The 19120-nt window shown below is 39.0% G+C and overlaps 1 long non-coding RNA gene across 1 annotated transcript in view; it reads right to left on the minus strand.

The window, feature by feature from the left end:
• Positions 1-937: 937 nt before the first annotated feature.
• LOC132015394 (uncharacterized) overlaps positions 938-19120 on the minus strand; it is a 68778-nt gene continuing 50595 nt past the window's right edge. The window contains exon 3 of the long non-coding RNA XR_009403656.1: positions 938-1137. This is a non-coding gene — a long non-coding RNA (uncharacterized LOC132015394). The remainder of the gene's footprint in view (positions 1138-19120) is intronic.

A 19120-nucleotide genomic window follows, 5' to 3' on the forward strand; every position in this document is an offset into this window, starting at 1 on the left:
GAATGTTACTTGGAACATATCCTTACAATTAAGATCTAATTGTTATTGATGTTCAGACAAATGTTCATACTGGCTGCATCTTTGAGAAAGTAAAACACAGATTACTTTCCCCCCTTTTCCCAGTGCTGAATAGCATTTGAACAAGCACTCAAGGAGATATTACTCCTGATTTTGGATCTTTACAGGAGACTGAATTAATGGGGGAAGGATCACAAATTAGATCTGCGTTGGTTTAAGATTATCTCCCACCTATTTCTAAAGTGTCTGAAGGTCTGAAACAGCTTCAAAAAATTAAACACTGCATACTATAGAGCAATAAAGGGAGGGGAAAAGGGGATACAAATCTCTTCACCCCTCAGAAAGGAATGACTTTACAATAGACAAACTCAATGTCAGAATTCAGACCTTGAATTTTCTAGAACAAAAAAGAGACAAAAAGGGAAATGAGTTGCATAATGTTTTATTATTTGATGACAAGAAAACTTCAAATTCATTCTACAGGGGCAAACTTTGTCTTTGAATTCCACTGACGGAAGAATTTATCCTGTAGGTGTTTGTATAAAGGACACTGAGTATCTAGTATACAATACATTCAAGAAAAAAATGGAAAGAAAGAAGGCAGTCATGTGATTAAAAATTCGACCAGTATTCTTCAAAGAGATGGAGCAAATAATCCAAAAATTTGTATGGAACCAGAAGAGACCCCGAATCGCTAAGGAAATGTTGAAAAACAAAAATAAAACTAGAGGCATCACACTACGTGATTTCAAGCTTTACTACAAAGCTGTGATCACCAAGACAGCATGGTACTGGCATAAAAACAGACACATAGACCAATGGAACAGAGTAGAGAGCCCAGATATGGACCCTCAACTCTATGGGCAAATAATCTTCGACAAAGCAGGAAAAAATATACAGTGGAAAAAAGACAGTCTCTTCAATAAATGGTGCTGGGAAAACTGGGCAGCTATATGTAGAAGAATGAAACTCGACCATTCTCTTACACCGTATACAAAGATAAACTCAAAATGGATAAAAGACCTCAATGTGAGACAGGAATCCATCAGAATCCTAGAGGAGAACATAGGCAGTCATCTCTTCGGTATCAGCCACAGTAACTTCTTTCAAGATATGTCTCTAAAGGCAAAAGAAACAAAAGCGAAAATAAACTTTTGGAACTTCATCAAAATCAAAAGCTTCTGCACAGCAAAGGAAACAGTCAAAAAAACAAAGACGCAACCCACGGAATGGGAGAAGATATTTGCAAATGACAGTACAGACAAAAGGTTGATATCCAGGATCTATAATGAACTCCTCAAACTCAACACACACGAAACAGACAAACATATCAAAAAATGGGCAGAAGATATGAACAGACACTTCTCCAATCAAGACATACAAATGGCTATCAGACACATGAAAAATGTTCATCATCACTAGCCATCAGGGAGATTCAAATTAAAACCACATTGAGATATCACCTTACACCAGTTAGAATGGACAAAATTAGCAAGACGGGAAACAACATGTGTTGGAGGGGATGTGGAGAAAGGGGAACCCTCTTACACTGTTGGTGGGAATGCAAGTTGGTGCAGCCTCTTTGGAGAACAGTGTGGAGGTTCCTCAAGAAATTAAAAATAGAACTTCCCTATGACCCTGCAATTGCACTACTCGGTATTTACCCCAAAGATACAGATGTAGTGAAAAGAAGGGCCATCTGTATCCCAATGTTTATAGCAGCAATGGCCACGGTAGCCAAACTATGGAAAGAACCAAGATGCCCTTCAATGGACGAATGGATAAGGAAGATGTGGTCCATATACACTATGGAGTATTATGCCTCCATCAGAAAGAATGAATACCCAACTTTTGTAGCAACATGGACGGAACTGGAAGAGATTATGCTGAGTGAAATCAGTCAAGCAGAGAGAGTCAATTATCATATGGTTTCACTTATTTGTGGAGCATAACAAATAGCATGGAGGACATGGGGAGTTAGAGAGGAGAAGGGAGTTGGGGTAAATTGGAAGGGGAGGTGAACCATGAGAGACTATGGACTATAAAAAAAAATCTGAGGGGTTTGAATTGGTGGGTGGGTGGGAAGTTGGGGTACCAGGTGGTGGGTATTATAGAGGGCATGAATTGCATGGAGCCACTGGGTGTGGTGAAAAAATAATGAATACTGTTATGCCGAAAATAAATAAAATATAAATTAAAAAAATGTTTTTATAAAAATAAAATGTCTTATAAAAATAAAATGTTTTATTTTATTTAAAGTAAAAATGTCTTATAAAAATAAATTTAAAACATGATTAAAATAATTTTTTTTTTGAGGGTCAGTTGTCTGTAAAAGTTGAGAGTGGTAAAAATCCACAAAGACATTTATAAGAAGCCTAGGTATTGTGGTCCAGGTACTTTGCTTTATGACAGGGACTTCACTTGGAGAACCTGGAAGAAGGAAGATATTTCTTAACATTTCTTTTAGACCCTTTCTTGCAAATTAAAGGCTTTAAGAGAGCCTTTGGTAGGTACTGAGTTGCAGTCAATTTGGGAAAGTACAAATTTCAGGAATGCAGACAGTTAAGACTATCAGCCAAAATGTACGCTGAATGGCTAGTCATGCAAGAGGCTGAGCTGGCCTGCTGAACTGAGAGGTTAAGATGTGGACTTCCTGTCTCATCCAGAACACATCCCACTTCATCACAGGCTTGCTGGACAAAGACTGTATCTTATCTTAGAAAAGAGCTTTGAATAGTCTCAAGAATGATATAAATTCTTTGTTTTGAGTCCAGATTTTGATCCTCTGGCCCATAAAGAAATTCAGAGTATAGGCAGTATACTATGCATTGTATATCCTCCCCGCCATTGTATTGGGGGATATCATTTCTTGGGGATGTCGGCTGAACTTTACAACTCCTATCATGGTTACTTATTTTAAGATTTTATTTATTTATTTGACAGACAGAGATCACAAGTAGGCAGAGAGGGAGGCAGAGAGAGAGGGAGGAAGCAGGATCCCTGCTGAGCAGAGAGCCTGATGCGGGGCTCAATCCCAGGACCCTGAGATCATGACCTGAACTGAAGGCAGAGGCTTAACCCACTGGGCCACCCAGGTGCCCCTACTGTGCTAATTCTTGACAAATAGATAAGCTACTTGAAGTAGTGAATGGATCTTAACAGAACTGGAGAAAAGAATTCTATAATCTCTTTTGGTACTATGTTTTATGAAGCCTTTGAGAATTTTTCCTCTGGAAATTTTTCCTCTGGAATTTTTCCTCTGGAATCTGGTGTGTTGTGTGTGTACATTTTTGTTCTGCTATGTAATGTGTTGTATCTAATTCTTCTACCTGAGTCACTCTGAGGTAAATTATATAACATCAGTGAATTACAGAAAAAATTGGTTATAATGTTGACTAGGAAGTCAACTACACCAAGCTCCATGACTTTTAAAAAATAACTCATTCTTGAATAAAATCAAGCTGCTCGGATATGGGCCATTCCATGTGGAATTTATTTGGCCCATTATTAGTTTCTGCCGGTGTTTCAAGATGAACAGGCCATAGTCCCTGCCCTCTAGAAGGCCAGAGCAAGGGAGGCTTAGAACAATCTCTGTATGCGGTAGGTACTTAATGTATATTTGCTAAATATGTAAGTGAATGAATGATAAGAAAGTTTTTCATATAGCTATACAATAGGACTGAATATGAATATGAGTATGATGTAATATATTCAGATGGAAATTGAAGGATAAGTAGAATTCTAGACTATGGATATGAAGAAAAAAAAGTTCAATGATTATTGTGTCTATCTGAGCAGACCTGATTCCAGTCTTACACTGGTGAAGGACTCTGTCACACTGTCCAAAGTGGTGAGCAAATGAGCCAGATTAGCTCCATTATCATTCCACCTTATTTTATCTACTGGGATTGAGACACCTTGAGGGTAAGAGACAATTTATTCAAATAGGCCAATCAGGTTGTCTCTCCTAAGAATTAGAAAACTGGAGGCATAAGATAGGGGGAGTAATAGGGAATTAGCTGGGGTGGAGTCATGCAGAAGATAGCATCTTAGAAAGTCCATGGGCTCCCTTTGCTTGGATCTCTCAGCTTCCCTGGCACATAGCCTTCCTGGTTTTTGATTTCTCAGTTTTAGTCTGTGAGCCACTCTTCTCATTAATACTCTGTTGTGCTTCTTTAGATGGTACTCACTAATATCTGTTGCTTGCAACTGAAAAATTATTAATTGATGCCACAAATAGGGAGTGGCATGAAGAAAGAAAAGGCAGAAAAATAGGAAGCAAATTCAGAAAGATTGAGCATCTGAGCAGGAGTGGGGTATAGGGATATAATGGGATGTAATACTAGAGAGAGAGGCAATGACCTTGTTATTGGAGGCTTTGCAATCCAAAATGGGGCATAGTTAATCCTCGTTATTCATGATTCCATATTTGAAGTTTTTCCTACTTACTAAAATTTATTTTTAACCCAAAAGTCAATACTCATGGCCCTTTCATGGTCATTCATTGACATGTGCGGAGTAGCAAAAAACCTGAGCCACTTGACACCCATAGCTTTCACACAGTAATCAGGTATCATTTTTTACAATATATTTAATGCCAGATATTTTGCATTGGTGTTGAATGTCCCCCAAGCATAGTGTTGAAATGTTGTCTAGTTTCCTTAAGAGGAAGAAGGCTGTTATGTGTCTTACAGAAAAAATACATGACTTATAGTGCTGTTGGTTATGAGTTCAATGTTCATGAACCAACAGCATGTATTAAAAAAGGGGCATTTTAACACTTAAAGAAGATTATGTATAGATGGGTTGATAAAAGTGAATGGCTAAAAGCTCTCAGGAACCTAGGAGCAATGGCTCAGTATTTACTAATTCAGCATTCAGAGTGATCTTATAGAGTATAATTACAGTGCCTAATGAGAATCAACTATGTTTAGATTCAGCATTATAAGCAGTAGTGAATTACTGAGGATTTTGAACAATAACTGATATATTCAAAACAGTAATATGAGGTGATTACTTGTGTGGCAAGTGTGCAGGGTTTATTTTAGCTGGAATAGACAGATGGCAGGGAAACCAATAATGGTGCTCTAGGACCTTCTGTCTGCAAGGAAGGTAAGAAGTTCCTTAATGGCTCTGGTAAATAAAGAAGGCATAGAGATGAGAGGTTGTAAAGGTGGGAGATATAGGAAGTTTGTGACCAGGGAAGAAATCCAAAAGGATGCTGAAATTTTGAGTTTTGATAAATAGGAGAATGAGTAGTGGCACGTAAAGACAGATCAGGCAAGAATTTGGCCAAGGGTGGAAGTTGATGGGTTTAGTTCTAGATGTATAGAATTTGAAGACTTGTTGGTATATCAATGAATAGGCCATAGCCAATAAACAGTATTGGTATGATCAATAACAATTTTCAGGAGTAGGAAAGGGATGAGATGGAGGAAGAAGAGGGGAGGAGAAGAATGTCTTAGTCACCAGTTAGAAAAAATGGGACTCAGTTGTCCCCTCAAGGACAATACCCAAGATAGCTGAGTTCCAGATTACTCAAATTCCAATCACTGCTTCTCCCAGTGTACACATTAAGTGTATGACATGGCAGAACTACTAGGCATCTGAGTTTGTAGCTCTCAGCAATCAATTATTGCAATTCCTGCAGGATGGAATTAGGATGGAATTGGCATTTGGACCTTAAACCCACTCATGTGCCTTGGTGGGTGAGTCAGAAAAGGTTTTAGATCTGGCTCTTGCCAGAAGTTCCCAGCAAGAAACGCTTCTCTACTCTATCCAGAGGCTCAGAACTTGTTTCTTGGGGCTGGAGCTCAGATGCAAGAGTGAACCTGAAGACGAGGCTTCTCGTTCTTCTCGTGCTGCTCTTGCTCCCTTAGAGTGCAGGTTGGATGGTGCTTCTTGTTCTCAGTCTGTGTCCGTGTGGCCAAGTTTTCTCTTAGCTCAGAATCCAGAAATGAGAAAGAAGCAAGTCTCTTCTACATCCAGTTCCATGGACTGCCTAATTCCACACCCCAAATTACTATCTTCATACAACTGATCTCTGTCCCCTTCAGGGGAAAATTCCATATAAAATTCCCCAGGATGGAATTTGGATAGTCTTTATGCTCATGGACTCATCAATCAGAAAAATCACAGACCAGCCTAGGATTGGTTGATTTATGAACATTTGGATAATTTGGTAAAATTAGTTTCTTGGTTAAAGTTCTGTGGATCTCCATTATACACCAGTGATCTGTAGGTTGTTTGGGACAATCTGGTGGGCATATATATAGTTTTATTCCTGAGAACCCTGGAGAATAAGATAATGCCTCTCATTCCTTCCAACCTAACCAGTGGCCATCTATTCTGAATCTTTGTCCTGTGATCCTAGAGATGAGCTTGCAAAGGACAAATGCCAATTTCACTTGGTGGGTTGGGGGAGATGTCAGTGTCTGTAAGTCCCTGTAACATCTCCTCATTCATCTGGCTGGGGTGAAAAAAAGGAAACACCTCAGTAGGTCATATTTAAACTTCTTAGCATCATAGTACAAAAAAAAAAAAAAAAGGCAGTTGCAGAGGAGTCTCTCAAAATGATCATTTTCCTTTCATTACTTGCTTTCCTTCCTCTGAAATGCCCTCAGTGCCTTTCCAAAGCAAAGATAGGAGAGAAAAATAATACCCTTTCCCTTTCTGATATATTAGAGCTGATTTTAGGGTTCTCCAAAGACTCACTGAGGTGAATTTCTCTAGGTAGCATAAAAGGAGCCTTTCAGAAAAAGCACTTAGAGATGTTACAATGAAACCAGACACCTTTGCAACTGATTTATCAAAACCTTGAAGGACCATTTCAAGGCAGGTGGCAAAGGCAATAATGTTGAACAAAGGGAGAATATCTAGAGGCAGAACTGCATTGCATGTTCTTTAAAAAAAAAAAAAATTACAGTGGAGAGAGAAAATAGGAAACCCATAAAGAACCATTTTGTTCCATTTTTTCCCTATTGCTTTACTGGTTCTGAGCACAAACCAATACAATTTTTAAAAAGCGCATTCAAAGCCAGGTAGAGATAAATAAAGGTACTCATTTCTTTCAGCTTCTCTTAAAGGTAGAGGTAGAATTTTCTTCTGAATTTGAAGATAAAGAGAGTTGCTTTTCTGTACCTTTAAGCAGTTACAGTCAAAAATAACCTCCTGCAATAATTATAGTTTATACAATTAACCAAAGGGAACATAATCTTGGAATAATTGCATGCATCAATGAAAATACAAACAACACACATTATACTTTATATTGAACCTCTCCTGATAAAAAGAAAGAGGAGCTCACAGGCTAAGAGAACAAAGGTACCTGGATGCTTTCCACAAGGACATCTAATCCTAGGGAAGGACTCAGTTGTGATAGCCTGTTCAGTCAACCCAGTGTGTCAGAACTTTGGAAAGGGAATCAAGTGAGGGTAGAGGGCTCTGGAAGGTTGTTCACTTCGGTGGGTGTGGACAACTCTCTGGGGAAGAGAGTTGGGGTGTGGACAACTCTCTGGGGCCATATGAGAGGATGGGCTCCATCCACCACTCAATTCCATGGGAGATATATCAAGGAAGAAATAATCTTTGAATTCTAGAGTAGTCCAGGTTGGGGTGGGGGCTCCAAAAGCTCATCTAGTTCAACCTTTTAATTAAGAGGCGACATGATAGAGTGGTTAAAAAACAACAACAACAACAAAACAAAACTGGGTGCTAGGGTTTAAATGTCAATAAATGGAATGGAATTAATAACTGCCCTTACCTTGTAGGCATATACTGTAAAGAATAAATGACGTAATGTAAGTAATGGCTTAGTATAGTATCTGCCTCATGGTCAATTCTCAATAAATTTGACTTTTTTTTACATCCATTAATTTATACTATATGCTATATGCTGGGCATGTATGCTGAGCTCTTCATAGCATGTACATTTTTCATTCCTTTAATAGTAGTTAGGTATTATTTCCATTGTCAGATAAGAAAATAAAATTTCAAAGCATTAAGTAATTTACTCAAGGTCTTTCATAAGTGTCATGACTTGAACCCAAGCTTGATGCTACTGTAGGCTCCCCAAATCATTGGACTCGACTGTTATTCAGTGTTATGGAAGTGTCAGGTATCTCTGAGTCCTTGGGAAACAAAATAAAAGATTATCCAAAAAATTAAACTCATCAGAAATTTTTGATATTGAGCTTTCTGGTTCTAAATTAATTACCATAATGCATGAGGCATTTTGTAACTTAAGCTTTGGCTCAAAAATGACATACACACAACTAGCATAATGGGTGGCACAGTGGTAGGGAAGTGCTCTAGACTGAATTATGTCCCCCTCAAGTTCATATGTTAATTCTCTAACATTGAGTACAACTCTATTTGGAGATAGGGCCCTTAGGAGATAATTAAGGCTAAATGAAGTCATAAAGGTCGCACCTTAATCTAATAGGGTTAGTGACTTTATAAGTAGGAGAGACACTAGAACTCTGTCTGCAACATGAGGACACAGTAACAAGGCAGCCATCTACAAGGTGGGAAACTCTCAATAGAACTTGACCATGCTGGCACCTGATCTCAAAGTTCTTGGCTCCAGAATTGTAAGAAAATAAAATTCTGTTGTGTAAGCCACCAGTCTATGGTATTTTGTGTTGGCAGCCTCGTTCACTAACATGGAGGGAAGTGTGGAAAATGAGGAGGTTAAGGCAGTCTTATTCTCCTTATATGCACAGATCCTTTCAGATCATTGGAGTTAGGATAGAGAGGTTAGCAAAGAGCTTGTGTTGTCAAGACTGTATACATACTGTGTATGTATGTGTGATTCATCACAAGTGGCATTTCTGGCTCAACAGAACACCTAAACATTTGGGAAACCAAAAGAACTGAGTACAGCTGCTTCAGTCTTTCATGGCGTGCCAAAATCAGAACTAAGTACTACTTTAGCTTGAGCAGAGACTTTTACTGGGGCAGACTGGGAAGACCAATTTCATTAGGAGAGAGGATTCCAATGACAGAGTCTGCAAGACTAGACAGTTCTGAGTAATCTGTGGATAATGGGGAATCTGAGGAAATTTAGAGTTAGGTAGAAAATAATTAGATAAATGCAGATTAGTGTGTGGGACATTCTAGAAACACAGAAGTCTAGAACAGGTCAAGTTTAGAGAAGATTTCAAAATCCCAAACTTAGCAGGTGAACGTGTGGATTGGAAATGGGATGATTTGGGGAGAAGAGGAAACCTGTAGCACAAATTGGATTCAGAAGATGAATCAAAAGAACAATGCAGAGGTTTTAGCTACACTTTCCAAGTGTATTTATGAAAGACCAGTGAATTTATAACACATGTAAGAATCTATGTCTTTCTGTGATTTATAATTTTCAAACAACAAAATTCCACCTCAGCGTTTGCTTGACTCTAGTCTACTTGGCAAGGAATAAACAGGTGTTTGAACCACATTTTAAGGAGAGAAAATTCATTTCCATCCATTCATCCATCCATCCAACCACCCATCCATCATCCATCTAATGCTTGTTGAGGCCCAGAAGAGCCTGGGCCAGGAACTGTGTTAGGTACTGGTGATATGATGATAATCAAGATAGACATGGCTTCTCATGGAAATTACAGTATAGTGATCACATTTTAACTTCTTCAAATAACTCATTCTGTGAACATATTTTGTTCTTGGCAATATCCACTGCCTACAAAACCACCTCCTAACGAATTTCCTCACAAGCTCTGCATAGACACTTTTATAATTGATTAACCGAAGCAAATAGTAATTTCTTACTTACATCTCCTCCATAAAGTGAAAACTCTAGGACTGCCTGGCTAGGAGTTTCATCTATGATTACCGAATCACCAGTACCTGGTGTTTCTGTAGCCATTCTCCCTGGATCCCTGGAGAAGGAAAGGTAAACAGTAGATACTCAATGCTGTCTTAGTCCTTGAGTTTTCTAGACTTATTTCTCCAGACTGTTCTGCTTTTAATGAACATTTACCTTGCACGGAATGAGTTAACTTTTAGAAAGCCACCAGCAGGGTGACGGCCATGCAGTAGGCAGTTATGCCAGTTAGTGTCATTTTCCTGAAAATAGAGCTAGTTATGTCTCAGCTGTGTTAGCACCCCCACCTCTTTGCTGATCCAGAGAAAACCTCTCCGAATTATATAGGAAAAGAAAATCATAGACACCATCTAAGTGTGAACTTTTGCCCACAGATTTGCTTCTATTTGGCAAGGTAAGTTTCTTTTAACCCACATTAAAAGGAACATTTTATATCCTCATATATAAGAGAATATAAGGGTTTCATACTCTCATCATTAAGGCAGGGTAGCTGCTGTTTAGAGCCTAACCAAGAGCAGGTGGAAAGATGCTTTCATCTGATTAACAAGCCTGAGATTTGCCTGTGGCTTGAGAAAGGCCAGAAACCAGGGCCTTGGATACTCCTAGCTAGTGAACAACCCCCTTATTGATACTCGATGATTCATCTCCTCAGCAGTTGGAAACCATTTCCCTCCAGGAACCAATTGTTAAACCACAGCTTTCATCTCCAGTTCTAGGCAAATGGGCAAGATTTCTGAGCACAGTGCTGGCTATTTACTCCCAGCATTAGAATTACTTCCTCAGCCAAAGTGGGTTACCAACCAGCCATCAGTGGGGTTTCCAGTGCTTCACCTGCGTGTTGAGGATCTTTGCCTCCCTGATTCATGCGACCTCTTTATTTTTCATGAGTAATTTCAAACATACACAAAAGAAGAAGGAACAGTATAGTGGATATGCATAAATGACACCCAAATTAAATAGTTTCCTAGATTTTGTCACATTAGCTTCATAGGCCATGCTCTCTTTTTTTTTTTTTTTTGGCCAAGGATTTTAAAGCAAATTTTAGGACTCCTGCCATTTCACCCCTTTATGCTTCAGTATGCATTTCTAAATCATACAGACATTTTATTATGTAACTGCAATGCTATTATCAGCCCTAACAAAAGCAACAATAATTCTTTGAATTTTTTTATGATCCATTAGATTCATATTTCCTGATTATATCAAAAATGTCTTTTCACAGTTGACTTGTTTGAAATAGCGTTCAGATGAGACCCACATATTATATTTGGTTATGTCTCTTAGAATCTTTTAATGTAGAGCAGGGCCGATTTTATTTTATTTTACTTTATCTTATTTTATTTTACCTTAGTCTATTGTCTTACTGAAGAAAACGGTTTAGAAATATTTCACCTTCTCAATTTTTCTGCTTGTTTCTTCATGGTGGCATTTCATTTACTTCCCCATACTCCATATGTCTTGTAAACAAACACAACAAGCTCTAAGTTCTATTCAGATCTGACCTTTTATTGCCACCAATACTTCTCAGGTGGTGCTATGGTTTTCATCTTGTCTCAAGTGGCAAAAATTTCTAGTTTTGCTACTAGGATCAGTTTAATGCTTAGAGGGATCCATAAGTTCAGATGTAAGAAACTGATATCTCCTTCACAAAGTCCTCCATGTATTAAAAAATGTTTTTGTATTGATTGATAACCTGTACCTAAATTAATCATTTCATTACAAATTGTAAAACGTCGATTTCTTAATTCTGTCATTTCTTCCATCCTTTCAAATGTATTACTGGAATTCTATAAAGAAGTACTTTCTCCACCTAGGGCTGGGGTTAGGTTGAAATACTGCTTACCCAGGAAAGGCAGAATAAATATCTAATTAACTCCCATTACTTGCCAATTTTCAGAGTGAGGAGTTACTTTGAATGTTGACCAACGAGAATTCTTGGATTATTTTTGGGGAGCGGTCTATATATTTTAACCATGATTACAAGTCTATAGATTTTTATAATTGTACAGGTCATTATCAATTGAGGTTTACTTGATGTTCAAATTGTCCCATATGTGGTCAGTGAGATACCTCTCAAGCTTGTTCCTGTGTCCTTTGGATAGGCCTCCATTCATCTTTGGTTGTTTCTTTCCTATCTGGTATGAAGAGCTGGCCCAGGCTGATCTTGTACATGTCCTGCCTCGGACCTGAAACCAGCCATCTCTCCACAGGTCCTGGTTTTTCTTAGTGTGACACAGTCAGTGGGATCATTACTATAAAAATGTAAACACTAAAACATTTGGATCTGTGGGGCACACGGGTGGCTCAGTTTGTTGAGTGTCTGACTTCTGGCTTTAGGTTCAGATCATAATATCAGGATTGTGGGATCGAGCCCTGTGATGGGCTCCATCCTCAGTGAGAGGTTCCTCTTGGGCTTCTCTTCCTTTCCCCTCTCTATCTCTCTCAAATTAATAAATAAACCTTTAAAAAAAATGCCTGTCTCCTTTATATTTGCTTTAACTATGCCATACTCTCAGTGTCCATCTATGAGATGAAGTCTCTCTATTGACTTTAAGTTTTTGTTCTAATCTCTGACTTACTGTAGCTTTCTTCCTGATCTTAAATGTATACTATAAATATTCTTCATGATGATGACTGAGTCTAATTCACTATTGAACCTCCAGGGCTTGGAACAGATCCTGAAACATGCCAGGATGCCCAATGGCTTTTTTATGGGAGGTTTTTTTCATTCTGAGATGACTTGTCTATCTTCCTCCTCCTTGAATCAGAATTACTTCTTAAATTTTTCATTGCAGTTTATATCTCTATTTGTCTGCAGCACTAGGCACACTGGCACATATAGCTATGCAGTAAATACTGTTGAATAACTAAACAAATGAACGCCTCGTATTAGGACGCTCTTAAAAACCCATCAGCAGCTCTCATTGCTGTTGAATACATTCTGGATTCCTTGAAGAGGTGTAGAAGGTCGTGGGTCCTCTAGCCCTATCCATCAGTCTTTTTTTTTTTTTTTCTTTAAAGATTTTATTTATTTATTTGACAGACAGAGATCACAAGTAGGCAGAGAGGCAGGCAGAGAGAGAGGGGGAAGCAGGCTTCTTGCGAAGCAGAGAGCCTGATGTGGGGCTCGATCCCAGGACCCTGGGATCATGACCTGAGCCGAAGGCAGAGGCCTTAACCCACTGAGCCACCCAGATGCCTCCATCAGTCTTTTCGGTGCCGCCTTCTGCCACTTGCTCACTAGTCCCCTAGACTTTCTTTTAGTGCTTTCAATGTACCTCATTCCATCCTGTCTTTGGACCTTCATATAGACTCTTTCCTCCATCTGACACCATTCTCTTCTTTTTCCTCCCCCTCTCCTATCTCCCATTTAATTCCAACTCACCTTTGGATCTCCTCTTAAAAACAATCTCTTCTGGAAGGCCTTTGCCTCACTCTCACATGACTTCCTTGCTATATATTCCTACATTATTTGTTAACTTGCTAATCATACTAGTATACACTAGAACTGTGTCATTACTTATTTAATGTTTGTATTCTCTCCTAAGCTGGAAGCTCCACTGGGGCAGGAATCATTTCTTGTGTAGTCTAACACTCTATTCCCAGTTCTTCAGTAAGTGCCCAATTAGTACTGGCTGAATCAATGGGTATTAGTAGCCAGTAAATTCCTAGGAATATAGGAACCATGCTATGTATCCTTTGTATTCTATGTATCCTTTTTAGCTTCTACAGTCATTTGGATTCTTAGAAGAGTTTTGGGTAATGTTGGTTGAGTGGCTAGATACTACCTAGATCAAGTGACTAGATCAAAGCATCCAGCAGCCCTACCAATGCAGAGAAAAACATTTCCTGGCGCAACCTATCAATCCAATCTAGACGTCCTTTGCCAGAGGCATTTTTCCTCTTAAGGGCTTGAAATGCATCTGTATCTTTTCCTTCCCATCATCAGCTCTAAGCTGTGCCAAGGAGCCAACTCCTGCAAGGGCGGTCTATGGAATCTGCCACACTTGGGGCTGGGTACCCATCCCTCCTGCGTATTTAGTACTGGTATTTGATCTATGTAGCCATGCTCTAGGGCAGAGAGAAAGGTGAGTGCAAGCTGGGGAGGAACCCTGCTCCAACTAGGATGATTTAACTTTTAGGAAGCAATGCAACATTCTACGTGTCCCTTTCAGCAGCTGCTTAAGTGAGTTCTGGCTGTGGTCAGGAAAGGAAAGCCTAGTGACACCTACTGGATGCAACTCAGACTGCCCTGTCTACATAAGAAGGAACAACTGTGATCTCCATGAACCGCACACATTTTGGAAAAAAAAAAAAAAAAATGCCAACTTTGGTGTGAACTTTTCTTACAGAAAAAAACCATCCCATTCCAGTAGGTCAGGTACTCATGGTGGATCAGATGTGAAGCAGGGAATAAAGATGCTTTAAAAACTGGCACGAGTATCTCAACACTTTATCTGATGTTGTAGAGAATTCCATATGTGGAAATCAGAGTTTATTGCGGAGTGGACAAGTGGCATCTCCTTAGTACGCCCATTCGTATCTGAGAAGTTCTTCACTAGCAAACACAGTGTCAGGCTAAGGGACAGTTTGCACAGTGGATAACATGTCAGAGTTTGGAGTCAGTGAGATATGGATTCAAATTCTAGCCTTACTACTTATAAGGAGGGGATCCAAGAGCAAGTTTCTTTACTTCTGTGAGCCTTAGTTTATTCATTTGTAGAGTGGCTTAATAATGAATAATCCCTATCTTACAGGATTTTGTGAGGCATAAGTGAAACAACAACTGTAAAGTATTTAGATAAATTATGCAGTACAGTGGGCTTATTAAGGTACTATTAAAAACAGTTACCTTTTTAAGAAAACCTCTTAATGGGCTATTTTGATATGACTATACCCAAGTTATATAAAGATGTAAAAGACATAGCTCAGACTCTCGAAGAGCTTGCAGACTAGCTGAGGAAACCAATGCGTAAGTGCCCTAATTAAACTACAACTTGACCACAATTCTAATGGACCCATGAGAAAAGAGAGAAAGGAATTATGAGGAGCAGTTGGGGAAGGAAGAAGTGAGGCTGATAATGAGGCTGGGACTTGGAGGATGACAAGAACTACAAGCAGCATGGATGAGAGACAAGGGAAGAGCTGAACTGGAGGCATACACATGAAGGGCTTATTCAGAAAACGTAGGGTTTTCTGATGCAGGCCAAGTGAGGAGAACTTTAGGTGGGACGAAGCTCACTGCATTCAAGACCCTAAAAGAAGGCAGAGTGGCTCGACTTAGTTGATGAAGTCAAGAGGAGAGATGGATGCTCAGGAAGGAAGGGTCTTTGGATGTTCTATGGATGATACAAGTAATGCACATTGATTCTTTTTTGTCATTCCAGTGTCCATTTTTTTTTTTTTTTAATCTTTTGAAAATGACAACCTGGTTTTCCTTTGGGGAAGAATCCTTCCTGAACTTCATGCTAATGTGATTTGGGTGGCATCAATCAGCTAAACTCATCCCTACATTAATTTTCCAGGGTGGTCATAGGATTGAGGCCTGGAGAAGGAGCACATTCCATCTGTTTGACCACAGTGATTGGCTCAGAGATTGGTGACGTTACCTATTTTAGTCCAATCAGAGTGAATCCTGGGACCCAGAAAGACTATACCTGCCATCTGGTAGGTGTAAGGATGTGCAAGCCTGAGCCTCCAGGAGTCATCACATGTCCAGCAGTGAAGGCAATGGAGAGTAAAGAAAAGTGAAGCTGTGAAAAGAGAAGTGCAAAGCACTGATTATGTCATTTAGACTCCTGGATCCAGCCATACCTGATGGAATTTTCAACACTTAAACTCTCTAATAAATGAATCTTCTGGTTTAGGCCACATTAGTTGGCTTACTGTCACTTTCAATCAACAGATCTCTGACCAACACAATAGTGCTGGCTCATTTTTAAAAGGCTTTTGTATTTTATAACTCACAGGACTACATCACTGTTACAGTTGAATTATAACTTCTAGAAAGTGATAACACATTTCCTAGAAAAATCAGGGATGCCTCTAGTGCTCCAACAAGTCTTTCAGATAGAAACCATAATCCTGCAGAGGCAGAAAATAAGAAACTTAACAGACAGGTGAGAAAGTTATTGTAAGTGATTTGCAGGCCTACTCCAATATTTACATCAATATGCACGTCATCTTTAGACAATCAAGACCTGAAAATTATCTTTATGAGTTTTAAAGATCATAACAGGGCATCTGCCTTTTGCTGATCACGTTTTCACTGCTGAATCCCCACTGAATATACAAGCAGGGAGAAAAGAAAGATGAAAAAACTCTTTACTCCTGATGGCTTTGATTCTAGCCCCAGCAAAGCATTATATTTGGGAAATCAGCATGCCTTCTTGCTGAGCCTGGCAGCCAGCCAGCTGAAAAGAAAGAGTCATCGCTCTGGACAAGCACAGTGGCTGGCGTGCCCTCTCTCCACAGCCTCAGCTGGAACCACACTGTTCAGCAGGGAACAGATCAGCATGGGATGCGTAGATTTCAGCACAGTCAAAATGGTCATGAAAAATGTATTCGGGCAAGATGGATTGCACTTTCCCTATCACTATCACCATAATTCTTATTGCATTATTGCAAAGGTTCAAAGATGACTAAGTCACCCACCCCCAAAATAGCCCTTTTTCTTCAGGGGTTTGGGGGAGGCAGGTCAACTCCAGGAGAGCTCATCATGAACCTTGCAATCTGGAAATGGGTATACCCAAAAGGAATAAAAGCACCATACCCATCCACAGTGCCCCCCAAATGCAATACATATGCTCCATGTACCCTTCTGAGCCATCATTTTAACTGGACAGTTAAATGTGTAGACAGTTAAATGTGGACAGTTAGACTCTATAGCAGATAACACATGTTTCTTTCTTGACTCAGGTGACAGAACGCACACCTAGCACAGTTTCAAGATGTTTTCTTCATTTTACAGAATCTTATAAGAGAAAAAAGTGGTTTTACTGTATATTATTTCTTTTAAATCAAATTTGATAAAACTATCACCATCTTAAACTTCTCCTTAAATATTAAATATTATTGTAGGACAACCCCATGCAACTAATAATATTCTTGATCAACTTCCAGATCTAACAACATCCAGTGTTTGGGTCAAAGAGGTTCTTTTTTTTCCCTGTAAAGTCTGTGGAAACTAAAGAAGAAGACAAACCTAATAGTATGTGGGTGGGTTTGCATGTGCATGACCCCCCATGGTGTTTGCTAGTATTGTGCACTCTGTTTCTTCTTCACAGGACTTCCACGACTATAATTAAAGAAGGCGTTGTGCAATGTTCGTATTTCCTGGCTTCTTCTGTCAGTGGACTAGAAGCCCCGTGGTATCTGGGACAAAGTTTGACTTACTCATTATTAGATTCACCTGTGGCCCTCACAGAACTGGGAGCATAGAAGGCACTTGTTAAATAGTTGCTGAATGAATGACAGGAAGAGATAGAACAGAAGGAAGCACATTTCTAAAAATGTTCAGAATTAGAAAATTAAATATATTATAAATTATATATATACATTATATATAATATTTATGTACTATACTGGTATAATATATATACCAAATATATGTATAATATATATAGGCTATATATAATATACATATATAGTCTATACGTATGTATACATATATAAAATGTCTATGATGTGTGTGTAATATTTTTGTATAATAATACAAGATATATATATATATAGCTCTCCCTCTATATATAACTTGTACATATATTACACATAAATATTATATATATATCATGGATATTTTATAAAACCACCCTTATCCTGAGGGTAAGAGAACAAATAAAGGGTATGAGCCCATGCAGAAAAGAACATAGTTACAGGAGCAGGAAATACTGTCTGACCACCACACTGGGACAAGAGACAAGAATAGAGGTAGGCTTGTAAGGAATTTACTCCTTATCCAAAAAAATTGGTTAAACATACACAAAAAAGTTGGATAAAAAGCTTAAAAGACTTTTTTTTTCCTCTGAGGGAGTGCTGCCTTTTTCCTTTAAAAAACATGTTTTATTTAGTGACCCCACTGAGCTATCAGGAAGTGGGAACCCACCTGCATGTAGCAGGACAATACTGGACCCTTGAAACGATTTCAGACTGTAATTTTCACACCTCTGATGTCAGACTCTTTTGGGAGCTTACTAAAATGCAGAATCCTAGGCTGTACCTAGGAGTTCATTGAATACAAATCTCTATATAGGGTTGGACACTAGAGGTTTTATATATATATATGAATTTCCTGGTTGATTCTTTCACACCTTAAATTTTGAGGATCTTTGTCAAGTCAAGAGAAAGGTCATTTTGTCATAAAATCATGACAGGAGGAAAATAGCCCTTAAAATGTTGTTTTAATAAAAATTGATTAAAATATGATCTTAAAATGTGCTATTAACTTCAATAAAAAATGAAAAATATTTCCTCAAGCCCTTTGGTGTGTTTAAATTAGGGGCCCATTTGTCTTGGCATTTCCACTTTTTATAATACGGTTCCCACGTCTGAGTTGACCCACGTTGGGAGTGAAAGAAGGGAGGTATGAGGGGTACAAGAGAGACAACTGGGGAATAAACCATGCAAGATTACTGTAAAAATATATTTTTTTGTACTAACAACAATAGGCAGTGGCTGATCATTCTCAAGAAAGAGTTCTCTTTCCTGCCAGCATTCGTGGAAGCACTTTCTGGGAGGAGGAAGGAGAGTAGTTGAGGGACCTGCGGATGGGGAGGAATGATGACACGGAGGAATAGTTAACAGTTGGTAGGCTCCTTTGGGGCTACAGAAGACAGTGGCTTTGGATTAGTGTATTGGTAGTAGGAATGTACACACACAGAATTTTAAGAGAGATGTGTGGAGCAGAATTCACGAAATTGGGTGATTGATTGGATATATACTATAGGGAGAAGCAGTAAGATTGACTTCTAGGTTTTTGACTTGGGCAATTCAATGGAAATGGTATTTACATACATTGGAAATTCTGGGTGACTATAACCAGGTTGGGGTGGTTAAAAAGCGATGGGGAGAGAGGAGGCTGAGTGACTCAGTTAAGCATCTGACTCTCAATTGTGGCTCAGGTCATGATCTCAGGGGCATGGGTTTGAGCCCCACGTTGGGCTCCCCAGTCAGTGCAAAGTCTGCTTGAGATTCCCTTTCTCCCTTTCCCTCTGCCCTTCTACTCTGCATGCTCTCACCCTCCCTCTCATTTTCTCTCTCTCTCTCTCTCTA

The sequence above is a fragment of the Mustela nigripes genome, chromosome 4 (assembly GCF_022355385.1).
Source record: "Mustela nigripes isolate SB6536 chromosome 4, MUSNIG.SB6536, whole genome shotgun sequence".
NCBI classification, from domain to species: domain Eukaryota; kingdom Metazoa; phylum Chordata; class Mammalia; order Carnivora; family Mustelidae; genus Mustela; species Mustela nigripes.